Genomic DNA, 16,324 nt, shown 5'->3' on the forward strand with positions numbered 1-16,324 from the left:
CCTGTTAGTTCAACTCACGCATATAAGGACACGTCCCACACCTTCACAAGATGCATTATTGTAGATACAAAGATCTTGTCCTGATCTGACAAAGCTAATACCTAGATTTTTATGTCAACCTCTTCTTGGATTTCTTCAAACACTTGGCTGAGGTCTCTTGATCCCAACTAACTTAAAAGCTTCTTCGGTAGCTTTATAAACATCTTGCTAGTCTTGGATAAACCTTTCTTGGACTTCTAACCAAACCTCATTGAAACTCCAAGTTTCTCTTACATCCTTGAGTACCACCACACTTCTGCTGCACAAACTAGAACGTAGGACACTTCATCTTGCAAATTCCTCAACTTGGCTACCCCCTTAAGAAAAGGTAAAGTAGGGGATACCAAAGTATAGCTTGCATCATCTTGTGATTGAAGTCTACTGTTGTCCAAAAATTCCTCATGACTTTTGATCATCCAAAATCAGAGATATGAACCGATAAAGACAGGCTGCTCCGAAGATAGGATAGTAAAAATAGAAGGAAATCATAACCCAACTATTTATTTCATTAATCCTTATACCTTAGACCTATAAACTAAATGAAATTGTGGGAACACCCAACAAGATCATTGCAATCATTACAAAGATTCAAAACAAGCATAAACATAATGACAAATCAACAAAGCACTTAAAAATGCACAACTCATCCATTGACTCAACTTGCGATACTATCATTTTTATTACATAAGGGGCACAACTCCTATCCTTAACTAAGGATCTTGGATAGTCTAGCATAACTTCTTCATTCACCACTCTCACCAATTACTTCTTTCAGGTTGGTTATCACTGACACTTTCTGGTGACAGACCAGTAGTGATCTGATTCTAGCTACTTCCATGGTGTAATTGTTGATTCTTCTATGGGTAAGATTTAACATAATGTCCTTTCTGCTTGCAATGATAACACTTTCTCTTAGCTGGATCTTTTGTGATGTTATACTCCACATAATTGTTGCTTAGAGTATTGTCAGCTTGCTGACTCTGTAAGTTCATCTTTGTTTGACTGGACCGCTTTTTAGCTCGCTTGATCTTTCAGGGTTGAAACTCCATGTAGGTGATTGTCCACCCATCTATGCATACCTCATGTGGAAAGAGTGGAGTAACCTTAGCTTGAGAAACTTCTAATTCTTTAGAGTCTGAGTTTATCTGACTAGGGTTTGGAGCTAGATGTGATGATGTAATAGAACTCGAATGTTGATTGCTTCCTGATTCTAACTCTGGTGAGACCTCCTTTCTCTTCTTATCCACATTGTCCTCAGGTATAGGCTGAATACCTTCATACTCAATTCTTTCTCCTGACATTGTGGTTAGAAGCACTGAACGTTGGGCATACTTGATCACTCCTTTACATGCAGTCATCCAACCCATTCCAAGAATGACATCAATGTCCACTAACTCTAATACAATAAGGTTTGCTTCAAATTTTACCCCTTTATGTTAAGACTAATTCTTGGGCATTTGTGGTTTGCCTTCATTTCTCCTCCTAGGGACTTAACTATCATTGGTTTCCTCATTGGAAGCATAGTTATCTTATGTTCTTTTACGTATGCACTAGAGATAAATGAATGTGACGCACTGGGATCAAACAGCACTATGGCGGAAGCTGAGTTTACTGGAATGAAACCATACACAACCTCCTTAGCTCCATGAGTGGTAGTCATATCCACATTATTCAATCTTCCTTGGATGTAGTTTCTCTTTGCTTTACTTCCTTGCTCTAGTTTCTTCTGGACCTTCTGTTCTTGCTTATGCTGTGGGTGATCCTGGCATTCATGTGCCGTCCTTCCAATATCTTCATTGGACTTCATATTCTTCCAAGCTTCTGCTACTTGTCTCTTCACTGATCCCTTTGGTATGTTGGTTTGACCTTATGGCAAGCACTGTTGAAAACTCCTAGGTTGAGTCATTCCTTCTGGTGCTTGTTGTTGCATAACTACAAGCTTCTCCTTGTCGAATGCAGTCAAGGACAACGTAGCTTGGTCCTCCTGATCTCTGATGCTGGTGGTCTCCTCATTATGATCCATCTATATAGACAAAGATAGAGGATTGAGAATAGAGACAAAGTTTTCATAACAGACAGAGGCTGAAGTGAGCATAAATTTTAGCAAATAACAAGGTTGGAGAGAACAAGAACTAAGCAAGATAAAAGCATGCTAAAACGTCTAGTTCTATCTAGGCTTGCGTCCTACAGTCAGCATTGCTCTGATACCACTTTGTAGTACCCAGTTTTAAAGACAAAACCAGATACAAACTATATGTGAGCCTAGGAAGTCAAATCTCACATATAGCCACAAATAAGGGTAACATCAAGAGACAATACTTATTACATAACGTATTAGTAAAAGGAAAATAACCTCAGAGTATATACATCAGAAAGTCGACTCCAATCTTTAGGCGAAGACTCCAAATCCACAGGGATGACTGACTGGTTGACCACAAGCCTAACTCCTCCAAACCAGCAATCTGGTACCCATCTGGGATTTTTATCCAAGTATAGAAAAGTAAAGCAAGCGTAAGTACATGTCGTACTTAACAATTATATCATGGGGTTTATGAGGCTCAAAAGACTGACAATTGTTTACTGCGATTAGCTTTAATGGGTCATCTTTTTAAGCAATTGAGTGGCAAAGAATTTATCATTCCCATAAACACATGATTAGGTAAACATGATAATGTATAGCATAAACAATTAATCATTAGTATCATTATCCATTAGTGATCATCTCTATTCCATAAGGGTCCAAGCCCGCTCGTGACCGTGAGCACAACTGTTATAACAGTTTTATACTCTGTATAGTTTGTACACTTTCACTGTCAGTCGTGATTTACCCTTTTGCTTGAGGTGATCAGCCTCTTGACCCACTACCAAGGAAGGTCGGCAGGGTTCACTATGAAGCCTTTCAAAGGTTCGTCTAACAAGTTAGGGCCGCTAGGCGTATGTGACCCATCTCTAGAAGTGGCACGAGTGGGCATCGCAGCACGGTACACACAACCTAGCAGAAAAGGAAACATACCCTTGTGCGCCATAAAGGTAACCACTAACAAGCTAGAAAAGGTCCTCATACTGAGCTAAAGCCAAAGCCATAAAGCCCTCACAGTTGTACTGTAAGTCCCGGATGATCGCTTACAGATAAGTCCTTAGGGAGAGGAATTTGAAGCATTTAGAAAGTAGCTAAATACTCCAGCCCCCTGTTTCCATGTTACTAAAAAGTCATGTTTTAATGTTTATTGAATATACCATTAGTCAAGTTACAAGATCATGATTTTGATTAAGCACTAGCAGAAACTACCCAATGTAATATCCCAAAGGTTTCAAGGTACAAGATATCAAATATCTAGGATATCCTTATTGGCATCATGGTAGATGATGAGGACATCACTTCTTCAGAGGTACCCGCTTCCAACCGTCATGCTAGGTCCAATGACCCGGGCTCGAAAGCGACAACTCAATTTAGAGGTGAGCTCGTTCTTAAGCGATACTTTTCATACTTTTGCGAATAGACTACTACCTAATGATGTTATCTTGCTTAGGAACATTGGAGAGGGTCATGAAGGACTTAGAGGGAGTGGTGGAGGTGATGATGACCAGCAAGGACGTCCAACACAAGCCGGAGGCCCAGTCCAACAAGAATTCAAGTCTGCCTCGGCCTCCAGACTAGTCTGCCTTAAACTGGTCACCCAGGACGCATCCGGACTCTGTTTTCGATGATACACATATGGATGGAAAGATAATTTGATAAGAAAGCCAATCCAAGTGGTTTCACATCAAAATCTGTTCGGAATCAATGGGAAACGTCGAAACAATTCAGCATCCAGAATCTGTCAGGGTGCTGCGACACCGTCGTTTGGTCCGTTGGACCATGTATCGAGTTTGGGCCCATTAGGGGCGTGTCCAGGGGTCTTCCACGACCCTAGAGTCTTCATAAACAGCCGCCACCCCTCCATTAGGGTTTGGGTTTTGCTTAGATTATTCTGTCAAGAACAGTTTCGCCGTTCATCGGTTTGTGAGACCCCAACTTCGTGAGATAATCATTCATCTGCAATTTGGTTGCGTTCTTTCTTGTTCTTGCTTGTGTTCTTCATTGCGCAGGCATGGATTAGCCTTCTTGGTGAGGTCAACCTGGTCCGTGACTTATTTGATAACCAGAGGAGCTATGGTGCTAAGATTGCAGGGTTCGATCTTTCGATCTGGAGCCGGATCAGTGTGTCATTCTCCGCCACAACGATAGTTACCATCACCTGACGGAAGATCGGGATCCCCGTCTCCATTAAGTGGTAATCAGAGCTAAGGTATACCATCAGGTTCACTTTTATTCCCTAGTTTTGAGTGTTTCGCATTCATCCCATAGTCTAGTGCCATACTCGTTTTTCCTGTCCTAGAACCTTCCGCGCCATAGCCTTTGCATATTTCAGTTTCAGAGTCCGTCGGGTTGAGTTTGTGTCCTGGTCGAGGTCTTGTTGTTGGTTAGGTCATGTTAGAGTCCAGTTCGTGTGTTTTCCCCCATCGTTTCCATCAAATCTTGGCTGTTGTGACCAATTTTGCACACATTGTTCCCGTTTTGTCCTCTAATTCGGGGCCAATTCTTAAAACAAGTCTAGTTTTCGCATACGAACTCCGTTTTCGACGTTCCATATATGCAAATCGATTAGAAAATTTTTTTGGATCCATCCATCCCCGGCTTCGCGGGGTCAGAGATTTTTAAATTGGTCAAAAAGTGGTCACAAGATTATCTTTTTGTGGTCACAAGGTTTTTGTCGATTTTGATCCAGTTTTCTGAAAATTCCACAGATCACGTCTTTCACTTGTTTGAGCTCATATTTTATGTGGTTACTTCTTTTGTGCTCCTAAGTAAAGGAAAAATATCAAAATAAAAATAAAATAAAAAAGTCGAAATTTCCCAAAAAAACAACGACAGCCCAAAAAATAGAAAAAAAGAGAGGGGCAAAAGAGGAACAATATTTATAGGAGCACATAGAGAAGACCAAAGTGAGCTGTGTTAGCATGTGTTGTCTGGTTCCTTGTTTGTGTTGCAGTTTCCATCCACCATACTTGTTTTTCTCATACCTATCACCTTGCTATCCACCATACTTTTTGTCACACACCTGGTATTTGCAACACTTTAGACCAGCAACGAGAATAAGTACTTTGGACAATAATTCAGCATTACTTCCTGTTACTGACTTGTGTGCCAGATATACATATTACTCTTTGTTTGCCTTCCAAGCTCCACAAATTCTTCAGATCAGTACAGACAAAGGGCTTTGCAATCTCGGTACCACTGCCTCATAGGTATCATGAACCAGCCACCGATTGTACCGCCCACTGCTTGCGTTGGTAAGAACTTTGTAAGAGCTTGGTAAGGTACCTCCACTTGCTATGAAAAGTGACACCACTGCAACCACATAGTCATTTGGTAGCGATAACTTTCACCGTTTGTTCCTATTTTTGTGTTTTCAACGGCAGGAGGTGAACAGACTGAAGATAACAACCCTAAGGGTTTCAACGAGTGTGTCAGTCAAGAGCAACTACAAGCTGTTGTAGAGGATGCCCAAAAAAGGATGAATGAGGCTATCAGGAAGGCCGTCACTGACGCACTCATTGAACTCAACATTGGCAACAACATGGAGAGGTTGGACAAACGAATTTCCACACTAACCGACAAGGTTACTGAGTTGGAAACATTGGTGGCGGTCAACAACAATGACGTCTCCGGCAGCAACACCAATGGTCTCTTGCTAGAAGACATGGTGCATGATGTCGCTAGAAACATGGATCGAGCAGCCTTCCGACAAGCAAGATTACAACGACGTCTTCGCCGCAACACGACAGGTATGGGTGGTGTCCACCACCATCAAGGTAATAATCACCGTGTACCCGATGATCCTTATGCTAAGATTAAGTTCACAATACCATCTTTTTCAGGTCATTACGATGCTAAGGGATATCTTGATTAGGAGATGATAGTAGAACAAAAGTTTAGTGCCCACCTTGTGCCTGAGCATGATAGAGTTCGTCAAGCTACTAGTGAGTTTAAGGATTTTGCCATTATTTGGTGGAATGGGCTAGCCGCACAGGATGCTTTACCTGGTACATGGGAAGAACTTAAGGTAGCTATGCGTGATCGTTTTGTTCCTCCTACTTATCATAGAGATTTGCGTAAGAAATTGATGCGTTTAGAACAAGGAGATAAATCTGTATAGGATTACTATGGTCCAAAAGGGATTGATGCGCTGTAGTGTTGTGGAGGGAAATGAAGATGCCATTTGTTGTTTTTATTTGGGTTTGAGGCGTGAGATTCAGGACATTGTTGATTATAAAGAATTTAACACTGTCAACCAGTTGTTTTAGTTTGCTATGCTTGCAGAAAAGGAATTGCAGGGGCGTGAACAGCAGGGCAAGAGCAAGGTCAGCATCAGCACATACACGCCATGCTCGGCACCATCTTCAGGGCTGACCAAGCCAACCACTTTTCGGGCCCCTCCACCAGCGAGCAAGAGACCAGCAGCCTCTAGAGTTTCCGCTACACCTAAGGCACCTCCTGCACGACCTTCAGATTCAGGTAAAAATTCTTTGTAGGTGCCTACCAAGAGTTCCTCATCCATTGCATCGACGGGACGCACTTCGGGTATTCAGTGCCACCGCTGCCATGGCATTGGCCATGTGCAGAAGGACTGCCCAAGTCAGCGGGCATATATTGCTACAGAAGATGGTTACATCAGCACCTCTGACATTGTGGGTGAAGAAGACCAAGATGCAGATGAGGAGGACGGCGAAGTCCTTGGTGACGAGGCCACGGCGTCCTATAGTAGCATCATTATACAGCGGGTGCTCAGCTCACAAGTCCAGCAACCTGAGAAGCTACAACGCCATAACTTGTTCTAGATTTTCTTCGTCATCAGCGACCGTTGAGCACGTGTCATTATTGATGGAGGTAGCTGCAACAATTTGGTGAGTTCTGATTTGGTCAAGAAGCTTGGCTTGACCACACGTCCACACCCACGTCCATACCATATTCAGTGGCTAAATGATTCTGGTAAAGCAAATGTAACACAAACTTGCAGAGTTTCATTTTCCATTGGTTCTTATGCTGATTCTGTTGATTGTGATGTGGTACCTATGCAAGCTTGTTCACTCTTATTGGGTCGTCCTTGGGAACATGATAATGATGCTACACACCATGGTAGAAGTAAGAAATACACTTTTGTGCATAAAGGAAAGAAAATTACTTTGGTACCTTTGACCCCTGCTCAAATTGTACAAGCTGATAGAGAACGCACTGCTAGTTTCAATGATGTTCAATCTGAAAATCAGCAAGTTGCTAATTCTATTTTCCCACCTAAAAAGGATAAGTCTACATCTATTTCTAAGGCTGAGGGGATTAAATTGAAGGGTGGTGCTATGCTTACAACAAAATGTGACTTTGCTGAAATTTCTGATGATGATATTTGCTATGCTTTGGTATGCAAACGAGCTATGTTTTCGCTTGATGATATTGTTAGTTTGGTACCTCCTGCTATCACTAACCTTTTGCAGGAGTATGAGGACATTTTTCTAGCTAAGATACCCCCGGGGCTGCCACCTATGAGAGGGATAGAACATCAAATCGATTTGATTCCAGGAGCGACCTTGCCCAACCGAGCTGCCTATCGAACCAATCCTGAGGAGACTAAGGAAATTCAGTGGCAAGTCCAAAATCTTTTGGACCATGGGTATGTACTTAAAAGCCTTAGCCCTTGTGCCATTCCTGTACTTTTGGTTCCTAAGAAAGATGGAACTTGGCGTATGTGTGTTGATTGTAGAGCCATCAATAATATTACTATTTAGTATCGTCATCCTATTCCTAGGCTAGACGACATGCTAGATGAGTTGTGTGGTTCTATAATTTTCACTAAGATTGACTTGCGAAGTGGCTACCACCAGATTAGAATGAAACTTGGAGATGAATGGAAAACTGCGTTTAAAACCAAATTCGGGTTGTATGAGTGGTTAGTAATGCCTTTTCGTTTGACAAATGCACCTAGCACTTTCATGCGCTTAATGAATGAGGTTTTAAGAGCTTTTATTGGACATTTTGTGGTAGTTTACTTTGATGATATATTGATTTACAGCAAGTCTTTTGATGAACATATGGATCACTTACGTGCTATTTTTAATGCCTTATGTGATGCACGTCTATTTGGTAACCTTGAGAAGTGCATCTTTTGCACGGATTGAGTTTCTTTTCTTAGCTATGTTGTAACTCCACAGGGAATTGAGGTGGACGAGATGAAAATTGAAGCCATAAAGAGCTGGCCGGTTCCCCAAACTATCACACAGGTGAGGAGTTTTCTTGGTCTTGCAGGATTCTACCGCCGCTTCATCAAAGATTTTAGCACCATTGCTGCCCCATTGCATGAGTTGACGAAGAAAGGAGTGGTGTTTCATTGGAGAGAGGTACAAGAGGAGTCCTTTGACACTTTGAAGGACAAGCTCACACACGCACCTGTCACACCCAATTTTAAGGATAAAAATTGAATGCACTAACTCATGTGTGCCCAGGGATCAATCACACACACAAGCTGACAAATTACATAAAGTATCATCACGATGTCTCTTACATCAAGAACCATAATATAACTTAGTCTTTTACATCACAGCGGAAAATAAAAGGTAACTCTCTCACGTGGAACACCATCATAGGGAAGGTCAACTGGTTGACCACAAGCCTAATAATCCTTAGGAAATTCCTCATACCCGTTGTCATCTGTTACCCATTCGGGATTTTTGTCCAAATAAAGAATTAAACAAGCGTAAGTACTTCCCATACTTAACAAGATAACATGGGGTTATGTAGCTCAAGAAGGACGACACTGGTTTACTGCAGTTAGCACTTTTAGTAAGTCTAGATTTTATTATCAAGTTTAATCAAGTTATGCTTAAGCTCCCATTTAAACCCACATAATCAGATATCAGAATTATTTGCATCATATTATCATTGTAAACCATCATATATGAACCATAATGAGTATCCAATTACTCTGTGAGTTTTTTGGGCCGCTCGTGACTGTGAGCACGGCTGTTATAACAGTTTGTTACCCTCTGCAGAGGTGGTGCACATTCACCGCGAGTCGTGATTCCCATATGCCCGGGTTAATTACTCCCATGTCACTGCCAAGGTGAGCGGGCAGGGTACACTATGAAGCCATTTCATAGGTTTCTCTAACAAGTTAGGGCCGCTAGGTTTCCTCGGTAGGCAGATGTAGGAACCCCCCTTTCCTATGGCACATATCCATCGCGGCTATACACATAGGAACAGAGGCAGCCCTATACCCAACGTGGCAAGCCCCTTTTGTGCCATAAAGGTAACCTCTACCAAGCTAGAAAAGGTCCTATTACTGAGCTAAAGTTAGAGCCATATGACTCTCCCGGTTGCACTGTCAGTCCCAGCTTTTGCCGACAGATAAGTCCTTATGGAGGGCCGGGAGCAACATGATCAAAAGTCATTTGCACCTTCGCCCTATGGATCAGTTATTATAAATCATGTTATACTTTTAGTTCCATAGAACCATTCATCATCATGTAGATCATGTTCAGTTAGAGCACTAGCAATCTACCCATATGCAATTAACCCATAGGTGTCAAGGGAACAAGTCATCAAATGTCTAGAATGTCCTTATGGTTATCAAAATTAGACACATGCACATGAGTAAATAATTAAAGTGAATAGGACATCAAGGTAGGCCCATGCTATACTTGCCTTGGTTCACAAACTCTTGCTGGTCCTACTGGTCGTCAAAGAATTCTTGGTCTCCAACGTTCTCCTCACCGTCTAAACGCGACCAACACGGCACATACAACATTCCAAAGGCATTCATGCAAAGCAAACATTCCTATAATTAGAACAATACACCAACAGTATAGAAAACAAGATAAAATGTTTGTGAAAATAATCTACGTCTCGCTATGATCACGTCAACGCGAAGTTCACGAAAAACGGAGCTAAAATGCGAAAGTTATGATTTAAACGGGATTTCCTATAGCAATATATTTAATTAAATCTAACCATGAAATTTAAAAGTTACAAACTTGATTAACAGTGGTACTAGCGCATAGATTATAAAATTATGAAGCTAACGCAATTGGAACGGGTTAATTCGGAGCTAAAACGACGATTTTATAAGCAAAACAGTACAAATGACATTTCTGTAAATACTGAAAACGTATTTTAGACTCAAACAGTAAACTTTACGCTTTCAAAATGAGAAAGCGTACTCGGGGAAATGCGCTAAGGATGGCGGGTTCTATTACGCAAAATCAGGGGGGTTCTTTAGCAAAACTACCAACGAAGGGGTATCGGCCAATGGTGGCCGTCGGATTTGAAATGAACGGCCAGAAATAGATCTAGGGAGAGAGACGAAGGGGTGGTCGGCCGGAATAGTGTTCCCGACGGCAAGGCACCATTGCCGGTGGTGTAGAGGTCGCCGAAGCACGCGGTACAGGGGCTAGGGGCCACGGTTCAGAGAACCAAGGGCACCGGGAGAGAGCGCGGGAGCAGGGGAACTCGCCAAGGCCAAAGAGGTGGCCGGAGAACGCGGGCGAGGCGGCGGTCGCCATGGCCGGTGGCAAGGAAGTTAACGGCGCTCGTGGATAGTGCGCTAGGGGCCATGAAACGCGAAATAAACTGCATAGGGAGAAAAAGGGGAGCACGGTGAAGCTCACCGCAGTGACAAACGGGGCGGAGGCGGCTCGGGGACGGCTGCTTCCGAGCGGAGGGCAGACGGCGGAACCGGCGTCGCGGTGGTTGTGCCTTCCATGCACAGCGAGAGCGAAGGAGGGAGCGGGGGCAGCAGGGGGGCGTGTTGTGGGGGGTTGGCTTTGTTTTGTAGAGGCCGAGGCACAAGCGTCGCTCCCATGATCGAGGACGTGGGCGGCGGTTGCGGCTGCGCCAAGCGCGGGCGGTTGCGGGTCGTGTGGGAGGAAGGGGGAGGAGCTGACAGGCGGGGCCGGGTGGTCAGCGGCTGAAGAGGGGAGGAGGAGGCGCGGCGGTTGCTGGAAGGCCGCTCGGCTCAACTGGGCTGGCGGAACTGGGCCGGTGCGGTGCGCCAAGGGGAGGCCGAGCTGGGCTGGGCTGACGCGGAGGCAAGGAGGGCCAGCGGGAGGGAGAAAGGCCATGGGCCAAAATGAAAAAGAAGAGGGGAGAGAAATGAAGAAACCTTTTTCTTTTTATTTTCCAAACAAAATTTCCAAAAGCATTTTCAAATAGATTTTTAATTCATTTAAACTTTAAATCAAGACCAATCATCACATAAATAAATATGCAGCAGCATGTATGCACCAACATGTTTCTATTCCTTATATTTGATTTTAATTTCCCAAAAATTATTAATTTCCTATATTTGAAATGCACACTTAATAACATAATTGAATCAAATTTACTTATTTTAAAAAGGCTAAAATTTTGATGAATCTTGTCCTCGAGATTTGGATGATTGCTTACTCAAACAGTTGTGGGTAAGACTTTCTCAGATCCTCTTCTCTTTCCCAAGTAGCCTCATCCTCTGTATATCGATTCCACTGCACCTTGCACATCTTTATAGTTCGGCTTCTTGTAACTCTTTTGGCAGTTTCCAAGATCTTTATCGGATACTCTTCATGAGTAAGATCTTCCTTGACAGCAAGTTCTTCCAAAGGAATTTGCTCTTCTGGTACCCTCAAACACTTTTTCAATTGGGAAACATGGAACACGTCGTGCACACCTGACAAACTCTCATGCAGTTCCAACTGATAAGCTACTTCTCCACGTCTCTCTAGGATCTTAAAAGGTCCTATATACCTTGGTGCTAACTTTCCCTTCATATTGAATCTTTTTACACTTCTCATTGGTGACACCTTCAGGTACACATAATCATGAACTTCGAAAGTCAGCTCTCTTCTGCGAGTATCAGCGTAACTCTTCTGTCGGGACTGAGCCACTCTCAAATTGTCTCTAATCATTCTCACTTGTTCTTCCGCGTCTCTAAGGACATCGGGTCCAAACACTTGAGTTTCTCCAGTCTGATTCCAGAACAAAGGCGTTCTACATTTACGCCCATACAGCGCCTCAAAAGGTGACATCTTGAGACTCTTCTGGTAACTGTTGTTGTACGAGAACTCTGCATATGGCAGACTCTTATCCCAACTATCACCATACTATTGTGCACAAGCTCTCAACATATCTTCCAAAATTTGATTGATCCTTTCAGTCTATCCATCAGTTTGCGGGTGGTAAGCAAAACTGAAATTCAACTTCGTGCCCAAAGATCTATGTACTTTATGCCAGAATTGCGATGTAAACTGAGTGCCTCTATCCGACACAATTTTCTTGGGAACACCATGTAAGCACACTATCCTTTCCATGTACAACTCTGCTAGTCTTGCACCTATATAGGTAGTCTTGACTGGTAAAAAGTGGGCAACCTTGGTGAGTCCATTCACTATTACCCATATTGAATCATAACCTCTTTGAGTGCAGGGCAAACCTATGATAAAATCCATACCAACTTCTTCCCATTTCCATTCAGGAATCTTCATTGGTTGTAGTAACCCTGCAGGTCTTTGATGCTCAGCTTTCACTCTTTGATAAGTGTCACACAAAGCCACATACTCTGCCACATCTCTCTTCAATCCATACCACCAATACTTCTCCTCGAGATCCAAATACATCTTGGTACTTCCAGGATGTATAGAATAAGCAGACTCATGGGCCTCTTGCAGAATTGCATCACAGATAGCCTTCACTTCAGGTACACATATCCTTTTTCTGAACCAAAGAGTGCCATTCTCATCCATTCTGAATCCTGGTGCCTTTCCAAGCACTACATTCTCTGCTATCTCCTTAAGTTTTTCATCCTCCAATTGACCTTTGCGTATCTCTTGCTCCAAAGTAGGCTCTATCACCAATTCCATTGCATTAGTGACAAGGCTCAAGTTGAGATACTCCATTTCAGCACAAAACTCTACTGACATAGATGTCATCTGAAGTCCATTGGCATAGCTCTTTCTGCTAAGTGCATCAGCTACGACGTTTGCTTTTCCCGGGTGATAATGCACTTCCAAATCATAGTCTTTGATCAATTGTAACCAGCGACGTTGTCTCAGATTTAGATCTGATTGGGTAAAGATATACTTCAAACTCTTGTGATCCATAAAGATATCACTCTTATGCCCAATTAGATAATGTCTCTAGATCTTCAAAGCATGAACCACAGCTGCCAATTCCAAGTCATGAGTAGGGTAATTCAACTCATGCTTCCTCAATTGTCTAGATGCATACGCCACCACTCTTCCTTCTTGCATAAGCACACATCCAAGGCCCAAACGGGATGCATCACAATATATAGAGAAGTTCTTGCTTAAATCGGGCAAAATCAATACTGGAGCTGTAGTCAACCTCTTCTTTAGCTCATCAAAGTTTGCCTGGCATTTATCCGACCATACATACTTAGCATTCTTTTCCAACAGAGTTGTCATAGGCTTGGCTAGCTTGGAAAAACCTTCAATGAACCTCCTGTAGTATCCAGCCAATCCTAAAAAGCTACGAATCTCACTTACAGTGGTTGGTGGTTTCCAATTCAATACATCTTGCACTTTGCCTGGATCCACTGCTATTCCACCATTGGAGACAACATGACCCAGAAAAGAGTCTTTCTTCAACCAAAACTCACACTTGTTCCGCTTAGCGTACAACTTATATTCTCTAAGCTTTTGCAAGACCAACCTTATATGTTCAGCATATTCTTCTTCAGTCTTGGAGAATATCAGTATGTCATCTATGAATACCACCACAAATTTATCTAGAAACTCCATGAACACCTTATTCATCAGGTACATGAAGTATGCAGGTGCATTGGTCAATCCAAAAGACATAACGGTATACTCATACAATCCATACCGTGTAGTGAATGCTATCCTGGGTATGTCCGAGTTTCGAATCTTTAGCTGATGGTACCCTGAGCGGAGATCAATCTTGGAGAACACATGGGCTCCTCTCAACTGATCAAACAAATCATCAATCCTAGGCAAAGGGTATTTATTCTTGATTGTAACCTCATTAAGTGAACAGTAATCCACACACATCCGTTGACTACCAACCTTCTTATCCACAAAGATCACAGGCGCCCCCCAGGGGGTAGAACTGGGGCGTATGAAACCTTTTTCTTGCAACTCTTTTAGTTGTTTCTTAAGCTCTTCTAATTCATTAACCCCCATTCTATATGGACGTTTAGCTATTGGTGCAGTTCCAGGTAATAATTCAATAATGAATTCAATGTCTCGGTCAGGTGGCATACCTGGCAAGTCATCGAGGAAGACATCCGGGAACTCCTCCACGACACGATCTTGTTTATTGGCTTCACCATCTAGCTGGTTCACTGTGGCTGTAGGCTGAGCTTGCACTACCACTTCTACACAGATTCTATCTCCATTGAGTGATGTCACTACCATAGATTTCTCCTGATACTAAATCACTGCCCGGTGTTGTTTCATCCAATCCATTCCCAGAATAAGATCAATTCTAGCTCTTCTCAACACAATTGGTTTCACTTTGAAGTCTACCCCTTAAGGAAATGCTAGTTGAGGGACTCCAATATGAAGCAGGCATACTACCTCTCGGTGAATTTACTAGTATGGGGTTTTTCATGGCACACAAAGGTATGCTATGCATTCTAACAAAAGCTTGGGAAATAAAAGAATGCGAAGCACCAGAATCAAAAGGTACTATAGCAGAGATAGAGTTGACGCTGAATGTACCCAACATGACCTCGGGCATCTCCTGAGCTGCATCAGATGACACATAGTTCACCTTCGCAATGTAAGGTGGTCGGGCGTTGAACTTCTGATTGCCAGTCTGGTTCTGAGGTGCTTGTTGGTTCTGCTTCTTAGGACACTGATGAGCATTGTGACCTACTTCTCCACAGTGGTAGCAGGCATTGGGGTTATTGGGTGCACCACTCTTCACAGGAGCATTGTTGGATGGTCCTTGGCGTGTTGCTGGATTGCCAGTCTATTGCGGGGGACGCTGATTGCCATACTGTTGCTGGTACTGAGGGTGTTGCTGGAACTGATTACGTTGAGGATACTGACCATGGTTTCCCTGGTTAGATGGGCCTTGATTCCTTTGTTGAAAACCTTGCTGTGGATATGCATGCGGGCGAGTGTTACTTCTAGAAGCTTGCCCTTGAAGCCTCCTCTTCTTGGCTTCCATCTTTTTGCACTTATCGTCGATCATAATACCTTGGTTCACAAATGACTAAAAGTTAGGGTAGGTGTTGGACATCTATTGAAGCTGCAGTCCATCATAGAGTCCCTTGAGGAAACAGCATTGCTTATCCTTGTCCTCAGCCACATCATTTGGAGCATAGCGTGATAGTTGAGCAAACTTGTCACGATACTTCGCCATAGTCATGGATCCTTGCTTGAGGGACCTGAATTCCTCCTGCTTCAATTCCACGAGTCCATTAGGGATATGATAAGACCAGAAATTGTCCTTGAATTCCTGCCAGGTGATAGCAGGAGCATTGTTGGGACATCCATATTGGAAAGAATCCCACCAATCCTGAGCTGCTCCCTGAAGTTGACCAGAAGCATACAACACCTTCTCAAGATCGTTGCTTTGTGCTATGTTAAGTTGCTTCTCTACAACACGCAACCAATCATCTACCTCCATAGGGTCTGAGGCATGAGTGAACACTGGTGGACGACCCTTCATAAACTCTCCACGCTTATCTCTGACCTGAACAGGCGGTGGTCCTCTTGCAGGTTCTTTGTCCAAGCGCTGCATCATAGCTTGCATCAACTACGCTTGCATTCCCAATATTTGTTCCATGGTCACAGGTGGCGGTCGGGGTGGATTTATGAGAGCATCACATCCACGACCACGGCCTCTGCCTCTTCCTCCTCTTGCGGCCATCTGTTTTCCAACAAATGCGCAAAATTTAGAGATTTTCCAAATTATAGAGAACTTACAAAAGATAAGAACCAATGTTGAGAATTTTCTGGACAAGATTCAAATTCAGCAGTTCAGTAAAACTGCTATAACTCGAGATTCAGAGATCCAATAGAGGTGTACCAAGAACAGTTGGAAAGCTTAGGAGATCAGCTACAACTTTTATTTAGATCAGTGGCAGATCCAGAAATGGACCAAGGGGGGGCTAAATAATAGAGGGCAAATTTTTTTTTGCTCACTGTACATAGTAGACTAATAGATATAGCAAATATTGATATCAATTCAAAGGGCTCAAAGATACATAGAACCATGACGAGAATAGAA

Source organism: Miscanthus floridulus, chromosome 9, assembly GCF_019320115.1.
Source record: "Miscanthus floridulus cultivar M001 chromosome 9, ASM1932011v1, whole genome shotgun sequence".
Taxonomy (NCBI): domain Eukaryota; kingdom Viridiplantae; phylum Streptophyta; class Magnoliopsida; order Poales; family Poaceae; genus Miscanthus; species Miscanthus floridulus.